Here is a 16,892-nt window from a genome sequence, read left to right as displayed (position 1 = left end):
ATATTAAAGAAAATTGATTTCCTCCGTTTAGGTATCACATCAATGGGGGTGAGAGACAGGTACTGATGGAGGTATTACATGCCTCGTGCGATTTTCTGACTTTACTTCATTTGGAGAAAAAGTAATCGAATTAGTAGTACTAGCTGAATGGATATTTAATAAATTAAATGCTTTTGTTATATTGTTTTCTTTCCTACGATTTTGTGATTTTGTTTGGAGATTTTTATTATATTAAATATCTCTCATGTAAACACTGATTTAAGGGGTAAAATGCTAGTTTAAGAATGTGATGTTAACAATATTTAGGAAATTAATTCCAATTGACGTTGATCAAATTTCAGTTCCAATGGATTCGCCGCCGTTGGAATGTTTTGTGTGAACGCGCTCTTCCTAAAGTAAAAATGAGCACGACTTACTTGTCTTCGAAAAATAACGTTCAGGTGACTCAGTTATCTTCGATGGCAAGTCATGATTTTAAGGCATGAATGCCGGCATGCAAAAATTCATTAATATTTTAATTATTTATGGTATCAATTAACATTTGATATACGGAAGGATAATGAACATCAAATGGATCGATCGTGCGGGTAATGTGCAAGCCATGAGAATAGCTGGATAGAAAGATAGTCTTTTCGAAACCATGAGAAGGAGTCGGAGAAATAATTGGTCACATATTGAAGAAAAATGGTCGGATGAAAGGAATTGTTGAAAGGGAAGAGAAGAGCTGTGAGGTGAGACCGCGGATGAGATGCGAGGAATATGTGGGGAAGGGTGACAGAAGAATATGTAATTTTAAAATGATTGGCGGATAGAAAAATGGGGTGGATGGCAGAATCAAACATATCTTTGAACAAAAATTGCGTGTTGGTGATGATGAAAATAGTATCCATAAGGTTTTATTTTCATTTAATCCCTTCATTCAGTAGTTTACTTACCGATGGAAATGGAGACCGAGTTTTAAATTTATTTGTGAAAAATCTAGGTTGTTTCCCTCTTTCCAGTAACCTATAACGACTGTTATCCTTGAAGTAGAGCGTTATTTAAAATGAAGCATAGGCTTACTTTGCGAGTTAGCAGAGATTTCAGGAGCAGATGATTCTAATTTTCTATTTGCATACGAATTATTGATCCAGGGTCGTGTGTTACGGCAAATCTCTCTGAAACTAGATTATTGAGCTTCGATATTCATTTTTAGTTCCATCCACGCCCAATTTTGTGTTCGCTTCCACCCCAGTGATTGAAAATTTCGTGTTTGCACACTTTTGAGGTGGGAATCGCCCGTCACTGGCGGGACTATTATAATTGGATTATTCATTGCCGGTGTTTTTTTTCTCCGGCATTATTTGTCCATATGATTTCAAAGCATCACGAAACTCGACTCTCTCCGATTTCTTTCGAATTTTTGACGCTGATTGACCGTTGTATGTGATGAAAATGAACAAATTTGTAGGTTTTTATACAATTAACCAGAAATTTACACGTCATCAAGTTAAATACACTATACAGTCTAAAACCCCTGGCGATAATGTAGTGTCTCATCTATATTATGCAAATTAGTGACCAGTATGCCTACTAATAGAATTTCGTTGGTGAAGTGAATAATTTTCGGGGCAATGCCACTCATTTACGTTTCTGATCGCGCGATTTTTCAGAAGATAAATCAATAATCTGCAGAAATAATATTTTTTTTAGTAGAAGGTGAAATTTTGAAAATTTCAAGATCAAAGCTCATAGATTTTGACTTGAAAATTTGCGCAAACAAGCTAATTTGCTCAGAATTTATTAGGTAATTATTCCCATTTCAGAACCGTATGCTGAAATGCTGTATCCGTATTTAAGAAGAGTTATGGTCGTTTCTCCAGAGGTAGTCATGCTAAAATTTCAACTAGTTTTCCAAAACTGGTGTCCTAAAACCCCCTCCCCCCCCAGAAAGAAATCCTGGATCCGCCCCTGTTTGTTTTCTATACTACTTTAATTAAGAATATAGGCTTGAGATTTGGTGATCGAAAACGAATAATTTTCGAATATTTAATTTTTAACTAGTTTTTCTTAATAGACTGTACCCATAGTGGTTGAAGAGCAAATTTTGGGCGAACTTAATGCGGGTAATTCAATCCTTATGTTTTTACAGCGTGACCCCTAATTATTTTGTGGTCCTCGCTCACTATGTCACGGACTTCAATGGCATTTTTCGCATAGAGTTACATGTGTTCCATCGCGTAATCGGTAAAAAATTACGCAACACACTCTCCTATGGTCATTGTCTGACCCTATGTCGCGACCTCCCACAGCGAGAGCTGGCACTTTTGACAAATGTGGTATCTCTTCGGAAACATTGGGTGACGAGAAATAAAATACTGTTGTGATGTATAATTTTTGTTGTTTAATTGAATAATATAATAATAATTTATCTGCAAACAAATTCTATTTTGACTAATCAACGCAAAAATAGTCAGAAACGAGCACCTCAAAAAAGTTAAAATTTGGATGATGAATCTCTAGAAATACATCAGTGATACTCGTGTTTTCTTTTCATAGTAATGTAGGAACTTGTGAGTACTTCATCAAAGAAAATAGTAAATATTTGCCTTTGAAAACATATTAGAAGCATCAAATGTTGCCGTGGTGGTGTTGGTCAATATTGTTTAAAGTATAGATGATATAAAAGATATCACAGGGAATAATGACGCCTCGGTAGCTTAACTGGCTAAAGCACTCCACCGGATATCGGGGGATCCGGGTTCTAATTCCGGTCACGGCGGATGATTTTTTTCTCTGTGGATCTTTCGCACGAGTGGTCAATATTCTTGAATGAGCAGCAAAGCTCAAAGTGAGTTGTGTTTGGCGGAACTTCGCATGTGATCTCAAAACTTCCTACTGCAGGTATAGATTTATTTTACTTACCCCGACTCTGCTCCTTATACTTAGTCTAAACGTGCCAGTGGGTAAGATAAATGTGCTCCTGGAACTAGCCCCTCTCGCGTGTCGCGTCTTTTGAAAATTTTTATTCGGCTGGGTCGTCGTGACCTTATCAAGCCCTCGGTATCTCTCCCGATATCCTCATCTGTGGAGGCAATTTTAGCTTTCGGACAAGGAGGAGAGGAGAGTTCCACGTCTTTCTTTTTTTTACCAATGCGACTCTATATCAAGGGATCATCTGGAAGCGGTCTTTTTGGAAATATAACTATATCTCACCGAAGAAAACTCGCCGTCGACAGCTCATGCCTCGATTCATTCATAATGGATCGCCAACGTATTACGGGTCACTTGCGATGCGTGGTCTTGATGTTCCTCTTATGTCCCTCAGGAGCGAGTCACGAGAGGATTCCTTGAGGAAACTTGTGGGATGTAGTGCTGTTGATGTCACTCAAACGTCTCGCAGCCATGACTGAGGAACACAAGTATATCGGAAATCGGCCGGCCTCGGTGGCGGTGGGGAAACGTCCTTGCCTGCCAAGTAAGAGGCCGCGGGTTCGATTCCCGCCTTGTTAGGTTTCCCCGGTCCAGGGCATGGTTGTTCGTGTACGTTTGATTGTTACATTTGTTGAATACCCCGGTATAAAATGGCCAATAAGAGCTGTATCCGGTGGTTTGAGAATAAAATAAAATTTTAAAAAATCGGCCAATCTGTGATGCATGTACCATTGCTTTAAAAGGCATTTCGGCGTTTCTAATTCCTTTTTTCGCATTTTATTTTCAAATGCATGTCATTTAATTTTGCATGCATGTAAGGGTTCTTAAAACTTAGTCAAAATATAAGAACGAAATAAGATGATGACGAAATGTGATGTGCTCTCTATTTTCGAGAAAACCCGAATGAATGTTTATTTATTTTAAACGAAATCTCTTGCATAGCAACAATACAAAAACGACCAATATAAAACTAAAAAACTTATTAAAAATATAAATTAATAGAACAAAAAACGGTAAAACGATAAAATGATAAAACCAAACCTCATAATAATGTAGTGTAGGACGCCGAGTAGTGTAGGATTAATTTGCACGCATCCATTAAATTTGCTATTGTGTGTTACTAAAAGTAATTTAACTTCAATTAAAATTTTATTTGTGATAGCACTACTAGATGAGCCTGTTGATATCAACGAAGGCGATTAAACCAGGATGCAGTATTGCTCTTTCGTTACCACCTAAACAAATAATAATTGCATTCAGGGATTTCCATTTGAAATGATTCATTTCCAAGAAATGATGGCCGCTCATTGGTTTGAAGTTCTCTCATTGAAAATGTTCGGAGCCAATTTGAATTATGCAATTCTCGGACTTTTCATCGAAGTTCAACTCGAAAAAATTGTACCCTGCGGGATTTTGACCGGTAACAACTCAAAAAATATTTGGTCGCATATTTTTTGTGCTGATAATAACTTTCTCATCGCTGAATACACTGTTATGCGTAGTACATAATTAAGTAGCAACTTTGTTGTCGTTCAATTCAATGTTTTTAAAAAGTCCTTTGGGAAAGTCCAAAATAAAAAAAGTGTCAAGAAGAGTATGGGTCGACAGTGATTTGGTTATAGTTTTAATATTATTTAACTGTGGGCCTTAAATTATGCTATTTGAATTTGCCTTTTTGTTTATTTTATTTACTGGAGCTTTCACCACTTGAGGATGATAAACTATTAAGGACTTAATGAGTCCAATTAGCTGAGGAATTGAACAGGCAGAATCTAGCAAGAGTGCTAGAGAACTTAAGTCGGAAGCTTTATAGTACGTATTCGGAAGAGTTAATGTTGAATATCAATAAAAACTCAGATTAACAGTTGGGTATCAGAACTGTTAAGGACTTAACTGATTATTTTTGTTTCAAGTTAATTTTATCTTTCATACAACACAACAACATTTAAAAAAAGGCTAGGAACAAATCACTCACTGATTTATGTCGTAACAAAGTAGCGGTTCTATAAAAAATCAAAATGAATTAGTTATACGTATTTAAGTAAGTGGCGTTCGGACTCTTTCACCATTGAGAATAGTGATCCGAGGAACCAGTCTTAAGGTGTAGCAAAGTCCCCTATTATTTCAGAATGATATTAGAGCAAAATGATTATGGACGTCGATACGCATTGACAGCTATGCTTTCTACGAATGCATATTAGTCTGGAAGCCACGTTGAGCGTATTAGGCTAGCAATGAGCTCCCATCAGAAAGTGTACCTTGCGTTGTACACAGTATTGTTTTTCTGAACATTGCCGTGGCACATACGTGAATATGAATCTGGTATGAGCTCAGGCTGAGGCTCGTATTACACCATAAAATATTTTGTAAAAAATCTATTTTTAGAGTTGATGGTAAATCTATTATAAAAGATTTGAAGGGTAAATCTTTTATAAAAGATTTTGGAATTCCACTACACTACGTACAAGGTCTACGTTAAAGAATATACTAATGATATTAAGTTCTTTGAGTTTTAGCCAAATAATTCAAAAGTGATCTGCCCACGTTTCGGTTCATTTTAAACCATATTCAGGGCTTAAAAAGCCGAAACGTTGGCAAATCACTTTTGAATTATTTGGCCTAATTTCCAAGAACTTAAGATCATTGCATAATAAACGTCAAGGCAAGAATAAAAAAAATCTGAAGAAGATATTATCTCATTTTTGATTAAATAATTTTTCTCTCTTGCCTTAATTTTCTGTGCCAATTTTTATCAGTCTTGAACAGTACAATCAGTCTTCACGATGCGTATAGAATCTGCAATGTTTAGATAAAGTTCTTGCCTTAAGTTTCTATTTTTATAATCCGCGTGTTTTGTATTTCGTTGATTTTCATGACATTCGCATTCGGACATAAACAGTTGTGTTGCTTCAACAGTCCAAGAGTACTTTGAAGCTATTTCGTCAATAATAATCTGAATAACCTCTAATTCAATGTACCTCATGAACTTATTTTATAAAAGGTAATGCCAACCTATAAAGTTTTGTAAAAGATATTTTACAAAAGAAATATGTTATAATCGCTGGCTTATTATACTATCAAAGGCCTATGTCAAAGAAATTTTATAAAAGAACTTTTATAAAATATTTTACAGTGTTATAAGAACTTGAGAAAACATCGCCTCACACGGTGCAAAAATCTGGGTGGTACAGTTGAGGGAGTGCGGAAAAATCGAGGTATAAAGATAGTCGGTGAATATGAATAAACATGTCGGCACATATTTTGTTGCATGTCATATCCCGAAGGAATTCTCTTGACACGACCTCTAGACAGCTTTTATTGGCCCGTTGGAACTCAACGTACGCGTAATTTCTCTTCTAGACAATACCATAGACAACGTAAGACAGTTAAAGCCGGGCGCACTGCATGGAAATATGTCCCACCGTGTAAAAGAAGGGAATAATAAATAAGGGATAAGATTCGAAGGAAGATTGATATTTTTATGGGTCACGGAGACGAAATAAAAACAGCATAAAAATAAATTCGCGAGGAATGGGAGGAGTTGGAGGCAGAGAAGGAATGAATGAATGAAAGAAAGGAAAGAAAGTTGAGCAGAATATATGAAGGCTGTCCCGTGAGACTGAAAAGGGCCCTCGCGATCCGTCTGTTACGAATTTTTCCCGCCATGCGGTAGGCGTGTAAGATATTTTAATATTTTTCCTCCTCCTTTATTTTTTTTACGACGTTTCTCCGGAATTTCATAAATACGGAAGGGCACCAAGAGGGAAGTGTGGCGATGGGAGATAGAGTTATGAAAATAGCGACGGAACTGAGCATTTCGGAATCGCCGAGAGCCATAAGAGATGGATTTATTTTTTTCATTTCTCTTGTCCTACCCTCACCCAGTTTTGCGTAATGACGGTGCGCTCAGCGTTTCTCGGGTGGCGATCAATTGGTATTGCGGAAAATTGATCGTTTGAAATCGAAGGGTGAAGTGGTATCGGGCAAGTGCAGGCAGGAGGCTAAAGAGGGGACGATGAGTCGGAAAATAGAGGCACCTCTAAGATCGAATCTGCGTGCTGGCAAGAGAACTGCGTTCATCTAAAAAAAATACCCTGCTGGCCGCCCCGATAGGTTTGTGGTGGTTGGTGTTAGGACACCAGCTGTTAATCTGTATTATGGTATTTCCGAATTTAGAAGATCGTACGATAAGAATTTAGAATTCTATTGTAGAATGCATGCCATACTATGAGATCTTGAATCTAGAACTTCTTAAACTAAGGTAATCGGCCACAAAATCCATGAATTTTTTTTGCAATGAGTAAAAGTGAAGTCTTCATTACATTGAAAGAGCGTTAAAATTGTTACTGGTCTTAAAATATTAATATTAAAAAAACATTAAGATCCTTATTTTTTGGGTTTACCCGTGTCACAAATTAAAATTCCAACAGTTTCGTCGCCGCTGCTGGAGACTTCATCAGGGCGATGACACTTTTTCTTCGTGCGCGTGAATATATATTCTCAGGAAGGTTGGAGTGGGGGAAGGGTAGGGGATAGGTTTGGGGCTTTCGAGAATGATTTGGCGATTATTGGAAGCCAGGATGTGCTGATGTGTTGTCCTTGGTCTCTGTTGAAATTATCCCGGTGTTTTCTTATCTCAAGGGCCTCCCTTATTATTCTGGTTTTGAAGTGTCTTTCTTTCGCCAAGACTTCTACGTTGGTAGCCTCGATGTCATGTCCTGTTGCGGCGATGAGATACACCGGGACAATTTCAACAGAGAACAAGGACAACACATCAGCACATCCTGGCTTCCCATAACCGCCAAATCATTCTCGAAAGACCCAAACCTACCCCCGTCCTTCCCCCACCCCAACCTTCCTGAGAACATATATTCACGCGCACGAAGAAACAGTGTCATCGCCCGGATGAAGTCTCCAGCAGCGGGGACGAAACTGTTGGAATTTTAATTTGTGACACGGGTAAACCCAAAAAATAAGGATCTTAATACCATGGACCGTGAAAATTTTAACCAATTGGTTAAAAAAATATTCTTGCACGCCTGATCGTTTCTGGTAGGTGTGTCAAATTCCTTTTATGGAATATTTATCCGTAATACCTACTTATAATCTGGAAGTATTTCTTTTGCAGAAATATGATTATGCTTACGAGTGTAAAGTACGCGAGCGAAGAAGCCGGTACTGTATGTGCATTAAATCCATTTAAATTCGTGGTTTTGACAGTTTCTCAATTTAAAATTTCCCCGTCTTTGCTTCGTGATTCCTACTACAAACCAAATAGTTAACCTGTGCGAGAAATAAAATAAAAATTATGCGCATCTTGTAAAGTCCTGGTTACACGATACATCAACACGTACGATTTAATGTTGAAATGTATGAATACGTGAATGAACACGAAAATGCAACGTGTTGTCACCCAACTTATGGGAACTCATGAATAGAAATTACAAGCTATTCTAATTTGATTCATGCATTCGCACATTTTCCTTTCCGGTCCACCAAAACCGTGAAATGCATTCACACATTAGCTCGTACGTGTTAATGTACTGTGTAACAAGATTTTAAGGGATTTGGCCTCCTGAATTCGCCCTAACGTGTACTCCAGTCCTTTAATGTTCGCGAAAAAACGAATTCTTGTACGTTGTAGTTGGTAAAATAACGGGGTGCAAGGGGGCATCGCCCCCTAGAGCACGATTATGGGGGCCTCCCAAAAATAAGAGGTTGCGACTTACTATTTACTATACTCTGCCTGTTTTAAAATATTGTATTAAATTGTCTACGCCATCATATCTAACGACTCTGCTCTTAGTTTGCACGTTACGAAAAATTAATGTGGAATATACATAGCTATTCCCGTCCCTTTTATAAAATAGTTTATGAAATAATTCTTATTTTGTCATTTGTGTGAACCAGGGGCAATAGAATAGGGTGGAATGGAGTCAATGCCCCACCTCAAGGATGAGTATTCGCGCCTACAAACCCTCTAAATCCATGTCGCTGCATCCTTGAGATGAGGAGATTCCATAGTGTCTGCGCGAATCATTTCAAGTGCAAAATTTCGGATTATTTAAAACTTGTCACTGTCACAGATGTAATGTTTAATTATCGAAAGACTGATTCAAAATTACAATCATACATGTTTACCTATTGTTTGCGAGGAATTTTTTCGAACAGAGCCTCAAAGGAAGTGTCGTTTCTGACGAATGAACGCATAATAGCTCAAATTTTGAGCAGCTTTCTATTAATGATGCATGTAAAAGTAAACTGTTAACACCCTAAGAATTAATATATAGGTACTCGCATTTTCTACATAGTAATTCAATGTACGATTGTGCTTATAATGAGGTCGTACGCTAAGAAAACATTGCCACACTGTCAGGAAATGCATGGATATAACAAACGTTATTGGTCGCGAAATCTGTAGAAATGTTTTAAAATGGGTGAAAGCAAAGTCTTCATTACATTGAGAGAGCGTTACAAATAATTTCATGGTCTTGTATATAATATGCACAAACTGTTTTTGTCAAAAAACTTGATTAAATCAATTTCGATCGAAAACCCATCACTATGTTTGTATTAAATCCGTTTGTATTTGCAATTTTGAAAGGTTCTCGGTTTCAAATTTCTACCAGTTTCGCTATCGTGATTCCCACAGCGTACACACTGTTCACTATACTACTTTATACGTTTTACAGTAAACATCTAATATAACACTCATTCTGTCACCTTAAATGATGGAGAAACTAATGAGTTTTAATGTATTTGTCAGACCCGTTGGTGATATCGATTTTTACGCTCATCATGGGATTACTTTCTTGCGAAATCCCCGTTCACCTATATCCTACAGAAGTCATATATTGATACACTCTTTCAAGTGTTTTGAATGCATGGAAAAGTTTTAAGTGCCTCTGAAATCGATATACATATTTATTTAATTATCCACTTGAGCAATTTAAGCTTGGAAATGAAGCTCAAATTAAGGAATATTTAAGTTGGTAAATGCCATATTATGCCACAGGAAATAGCTCACCGTACGCTATCTCAGAGACTCTAATCATCTTTGAGAACTATTTTTCTCACGTTTCAAAGCTGCTATGATTGAGTTTAAGATCGTACAAAACTTCAGTGCTCCTGTACAGAGTTACGCTCAAACACTTTCTGTCTAATTTAGGAACAAATACTATCTTGATTAGCCAAGAAATTCTAATCTAATCCAATCCTATATTTCGAAATTCCCTGAATAAAGAAGGAGTCTAAAAATATCTGAGTTATCGTCATCCAATCAGATTTTTTTCGCGTAAGGAATTTGTAAAACTTACCAACCAAAGATATTGAACTGGATTTATCGAATATTTTGAGTTTTTCCTAATATTTTCGCTGGGGATTTATGTTTGGTGTTTATCAGTGGAAATTTGAACCCAATGAATGCACTATTTAGAAGCCAGAGTTATGTCAAATGTAATTAAGGAAAACTGGATGATGGGACTTTATGTACATTTTGAGGGAGTAGCGTGAACATGAATTGGGGTGCAATGCAAAATTATTGCTACGCAAGAAATTGTAGGTAGAAAGGAGAACTAAAATCATTTCACTTATCATTGTCTCCTTGTATTTTGAATCGTTATGTAATACACTGTAATTGCCTTATGCATACTTATGCTGTCAAAGACATTGGTCTTTATATTGGGACATTATATATCGCCTAAAATTCAAATCCGGGACCACAATGGGTAACGAAAAATATATATAAGCTCGGGACGAGAATAAATTCCTTGCATTCTCTTGATAACGCTCCCAGTAGGAGGAGTGAAACGTTGAGTGAAAATGTTTTCTACACAGCAACACCCGAGAACCACCACCAACATAGATAAAAGAAGCTGTGAAAATCTTCAGACGAAAATATTTATATTAGTTATCCTGAATGACGATTATAAACTGTTTCTATCCAATATTATTTGTTATTATTACGTGCCATTACAGAAGAAAATACTTGCTTGGTTCATATATGTATTGTCTTTTTTAAGATCAGTAACCAGGTTATCTGAAGCAATTTTTCTCCGAGTAAAAACATGGCTAATGTTACCACCCGAATGACTCCTGATTATTTTATTCCTCCTCTACAAAGGACTTCTACTTACCAAAAATCTTTCTGCGTTGCCGGGGACTGGAATAGTACTGCTGCCAACATAAAAATTCCAATTCAGTGTTTGTTTTTGCCAAAATATTTTTTGTAACTATTCAACCAAGAAGTGTCTTAATTTAATAAGTACGAAAAACCTCATTGAAGGATTGTTGTTATTGTTCGAACACACATATTTTGTTGTACGTTCTTATCGGACGAAGGCGTCCAATGGAAATAAATTTATATTCTATTCTATCATTTATAATATAAATGAAATGCCGTGTAAGTGCTGTGCTCACGCTAGAATAAATCCTTCAATTTGTTCTATTGACCCTCCATTTCAATGTGAACAGTGTTCTAGCTTCGCAGTTAGGTAAGTTGTTCCTATTAATTCTATTGCAATCACGCGCCAGCTCTTATCGTGTTAGATCTCGAAATGAGTGTGAAATGGATGACAGTAGATACTGAATTATAAAACAAAGGAAAAAATCCCCTTTTCCCTGTTGGTTCCTGTGAAAAAACAACTCAACCTGATCACAAGTGAGAGGTAATATATTATTGTTAGCCCGAGGAAAAAATAATTTATCTCGTCTGTTCACTTTTTTTTCGTGACCTCACGCCGCATGAGAAATTGTCTCCAAGAATTTTACTTCATGCGGCAGCGCAAGTCGACAATGCCTTTAGATTCACATCATTATGACAATTTAGTATGTTTTTGTATCGTTTCTTCTCGCGTCGTGGCGTGTGAGAATGACCAGCTTCGGATTAAAAGTGAATGGTTAGGCCAGATGGGAACTACGTGACAGCGCCCCTGTTTTCCGGGCGAAATTGAGAACGAATGGACGGAACTTCGCCTTTTTGAGGCCAATCACTTGCATCTAGATGGGCCAACGGGCGGGCGGAGGAAAAAATTCGATACGTTCGGAAAGTGCTCTCAGGGGGCGGGATGATGCAAGCCAGAAGGTAGAAGAGTGAAGGATGGTTTCCCCGGCGTGTGTAGACGTGTGAGCAGGAAAGGGGATAACATTGGGAATAGGACTGCAGATGAGGAATATGGGTGATTATACAGGGTTATCAAATAGAACGGTGCGGTCTTGAACATAGTTTAAATGGGAGAAGAGTAATTGTATTATATTATATTATATTATATTCATCAACCTAGGAAAGCATAAGCTTGAAGAGGTGAACGAGTTCTCTTACCTGGGAAGCCGAATTACCAGCGATGGACGGAGCAAGAAAGAAATACACAGCAGAATAGCGCAGGCGAAGAGAGCTTTCTACAAAAAGAAGAATCTTCTTACAGCTGAAAATACCAGCATAGAAGTAAGGAAACAATTCATCAGATGCTACATATGGAGTATGTTTCTTTATGGAAGCGAGGCTTGGACGTTGACAGCAGCAGAGAAGTCAAGAGTAGAAGCATTCGAAATGTGGTGCTACCGAAGAATGATGAAGATAAAATGGATTGACCGTGTGAGTAACCAGGAAGTGCTAAGGAGAGTGGGAGAAAAGAGAAGCCTCCTAAAAACATTAAGCAGAAGAAGGGACAACTTAGTTGGCCACATTTTGAGGCACGATGGTCTGATGAAGACAATCGTTGAAGGACAAGTGGAAGGGAAAAAGGGCAAGGGACGGCCCCGAATGAGTTATATAGGACAGGTTATAAAGGATGTAAAAGAGAATAAATATGTAGCTATGAAGAGATTAGCGGATGGGAGAGAGAAATGGAGAGCTGCGTCAAACCAATCTTAGGATTGTTGACTAATGATGATGGTATTGTATTATTTGGTATCTTTTTTATTTTTCGAATTTGTCGCCTAAAACAGTTGTTTACACATATGCATATAAAATATTTTCCTCAATTCCATTGAGTTCTCCCTCCTTTTGCCTTTCTTGATATGCTTCATGTACCACAGGCCTCAATATTCCCCTGCCCACCAGATTCTTTATAAAAGTATGGCGCTCTCATATTAATACATACAATATGCCAGCGCAGAGTATTTCCACCAAAGTTATCAACTAATTGCATTTTATATCAAGACCTGCTTACAGCGGGAAACTTACGTATAATAATAATAATAAATTCGTTTATTTTGTGGGCCTTGTGGCCCATGAGAAAATTATTTTACAACTTTTACAAGTTCAGCATGACATTACATTCATAAAAGAATAGACAAGATGAAAAGAAATACAAAAGATTTATTCGTTGCAGACCTCCGTTAACTTACAGACAATTCGGCAAAACAATATTAACGAAAGGAGAAACATCATACTGCGATATAACTGACTAATTATTGCAAGAAATTAAGGCGACAATTTATTATGACAACAGTGTCACACTAACAATATTTTCAAAAAAATAAATGACAGATTGGTATAACACTCTAATTTAACACAATTTTAAACTCAATTTTCTGCAAAAATATGTTTGAGAAGATTATTGCACAACTTATACAAGTTCAGCGTGACATTACATTCATAAAAGAAAAGAAAAAATGAAAAGAAATACAAAAGATTCACTCGTTGCAAACATATGGAAGTAAGGAAAGAATGTATAAGAACCTACATTTGGATTATGCGCTCGTACAAGGAAGTGAGGCATGGAGAATGGCAGCAGCGGAGGAAGCAAGGATAGAGGCCTTCGAAATGTGGTACAACAGAAGAATGATGAGAATCTAATGGATCGACCAAGTTAGTTATGAGGAAGTCCTGAGGAGAGTAGGAGAGAAGAGAAGCCTCATGAAAACCTTAATAAGAAGACGGAACAACCTCATAGGCCTGATAGCCTTACCTTGAGACATGGCGGCCTGATGAAGACATACGTCGTGGGACAAGTAGATGGCAAGTACGGAAAAGAAAGACCTCGATTGAAATATATGGAACAGGTAAAGAAAGATGTGAATGAGAAGAAATACTTCGGTGTGAAAAGATAGGCTGATAGGAGAATCGAGTGGAGAGCTCTTCAAAACCAATCTTAGGTTTGCTGACCTGTGATGGTGATGATGACCAATGATAATGTTTCCTTAAAAATTAAAAAATTGCAGAAACAGTTATTAAAATGTAGTAATTGAAGTTTTTCTGGATATATTTTATAAAGAAAAATTTTGAGGCACTTATTTAGATTTTCATGCAGTAAAGGGTTTTCATGCTTTCCTCTCCTATGGTATTTTAGCGACGAATTACTCGCTTAAAAATATTCTATCACCTTCAACTTACTTCAATATCAGGGTACACAAAATAAGCCGTTGCTAACATTTGACTGTATTTCAAATTAGATAATTTTATCTTTAATTACTTTGAGGTTCATATTTTCTTTTCTTGACCTCTAAATTTCATATTAAAACGGTATCTTGGAGTGTAGGTCTGCAAGAGGTGATACTGATTTTACAATAATTATTTTTTCAGATGTGTTTGAGGCACAGTTAAATTTTGAACATGGTATAATTCGCTTAACCTGAAAACTTAAAGGCTTTTAAGATATAAAGCGAGTAATCCGTACTGTAAGAGTTCCAAAAGCCTCACCGAGGATTTTAACCCTATTCCCTTCCTCAAATGACCGAACGCTCTCCTCATTAGGCTACCCCGCACTCCGGAATTAATTATATTCGTAAAAATAGATTTAAACATGTAAGAATGTCGTATTAAAGATCAAGTGGACAGTGGCGTATTACGTCTTTCATAATCCTAGCATGATGGCGCTGTTTACGGCCAAAGTAGGTATCACCACACTAATTGTAAGCTCTTTCGGAATTAATAATTAAGACGCGAAAAATATTTTAAACATTTTATTCTGTTTGCCTGTAATCGGCCCTATGGATTGGACTTAAGCGGAGGGAATTTGAAAATGCTAATCGTTTCTCTCCGTCTCACTGTCCGGAAACTTTCTCGACGCATACTGCGAAAGAGTGAGCGCTTCCTTTATTAAAACCCATGAGATTTCACAATATTAAATCGATCAAAATTGATGAGTGAATTAATGACGATTCCCTTTAAGTCCTATGAATTGACAAGGTATCGGACTAATTCCACCGGAACTCGAATAGACGACGAGCTTATGGGATCAGGCAGGGCTCAATTTTAGATATCGGAACACATACTCGCACAGTTAATCCACTCATGATTATAAAATATAATCCACTCCACCCCTAAAACTCCGATTTCTTTAAACTTGTAGCAAAATTTACAATGAGGAATCATGTTTTACTAAATGTAAGAAAACGATGACTATTTTCAAAACCTTTCATGATATACGGTAGTCACAAATGCTTATCATTAAAAGTACCCAATTTTATCTTTTACGCCATTCCGGTACGTTACGACCAAATTTCAGTATTTGGATCAGGCTTCTAAAGACTCAATCCCTCAAATTAATTGAATACAAAGGAAAGCGGCGCTTCGTCAAAAACTGCCAAGAGGGAACAGACCTTTACATAGCTTATATGAATTAGGCTGGAAGCTGTAAGAGACTTGGAGTCTACGAGCTAGGCTTCGAATAGTTTGGATTACAATTAATATAAACAGATAAAAAGCTGGATAAAAAACCATTTGCATAATCCGGGATTAGAACCCGGCTCCGATCAGCTATGCTTTACCACCATGTCATTTTCCTCTAAGGAACTTTTCAAACATTTAAAGTAAAATGTCTTGTTGTTATTCAGATTCTATACTTGACCTTATAGGGTCCTCGCATAAACTTGATATGAATTTAAACGAATTCCAGAACTTTTTCTTTTCCTAAATATGACCGAATTTAAGACCTCTTCCTACTTTGGCCCCCTCCATAACAAATTCTGTAACCGTTACTGTCTTTATAGGACCTTATTGGAATAGTCTTTTTCGTGTGAAATTGTGAATCAATGACTTATGTCATTGTAAATATTTTTTGTTAATGGAATGTTTAGGCATAGGATGAGAGAAGGGGACGTGGTAGTCTCACTCAGTCTCACCTATGGAGTTGTTTAATTTATATTAAAAAATCCTCATAGTGGACGAGGTATTATATCCAAACTCTCCTTAAAACAGCCTAGCATGAGAGATTGGCACATAGTAACCAGTTTATCCCTCCAGAGGAATTTGAATCTGACCTCATATTAGCTACCTGTTGCTTCGTTTTTCAGGATGAAGAGTTACTTTTTTCGAAAGAATTTGTCGCCAAAAAATTATATAATATCCCAGTTTCTCTATGTGACGTTCATATGGCGCCATCGGTAATATCTCACCGTGTAAGGTGTTGAGGCTTAGTTATTATGAAAGAATTAGCTCAAAGTAAACCGTTTCTACTGGTGAGCATATTGCAAAACGATGAAATAGATAATTGATCAGAGAAAATGAAGTCTAACATCGAGGTAAGTTTGGAAACTCTTTAAGTCTAATTTGATCAAATCAAATCTTAGAGCGTTGAGATTCAGTGATAACTTTAAATATTCGCCTAAAAGTTCACACGTGTATACTAGCCACGAGAAAAATGATACTAGCACCTTGTAAACGTTCTGAAATCTATGCATACATACAATTATACTGACAATTAATATTTTTTATAATTAAAAAAAATTGAAAGTAGCCTTTAAAAAGGGGTAAGAATTTTATTACTGAGATGCATAAATATTCTTATTAATATTTTATTTGAGTTCCGAGTTTTTCCTTGGAGAGCATACCTTTGAGTTTTCTGGAAATATTTTGGCCCAGCTCTGATTGTGACCTACGAAACCTCGTATGTTGAAGACTACTTCATCGGAATCGGGGTTTGAAACGATAGGAATGCCACCTCGGTTTTTCGTTATGTATTTGGAAAAATGTTTTTGTAGAGCTCTATAAGAGAGACAGCTTTTGAAAAAGATGCGTAATCATTGAAACCGGTCGA

The sequence above is a fragment of the Ischnura elegans genome, chromosome 7 (genome assembly GCF_921293095.1).
Source record: "Ischnura elegans chromosome 7, ioIscEleg1.1, whole genome shotgun sequence".
Taxonomy (NCBI): Eukaryota; Metazoa; Arthropoda; class Insecta; order Odonata; family Coenagrionidae; genus Ischnura; species Ischnura elegans.
This window is presented reverse-complemented; position numbering follows the sequence as displayed.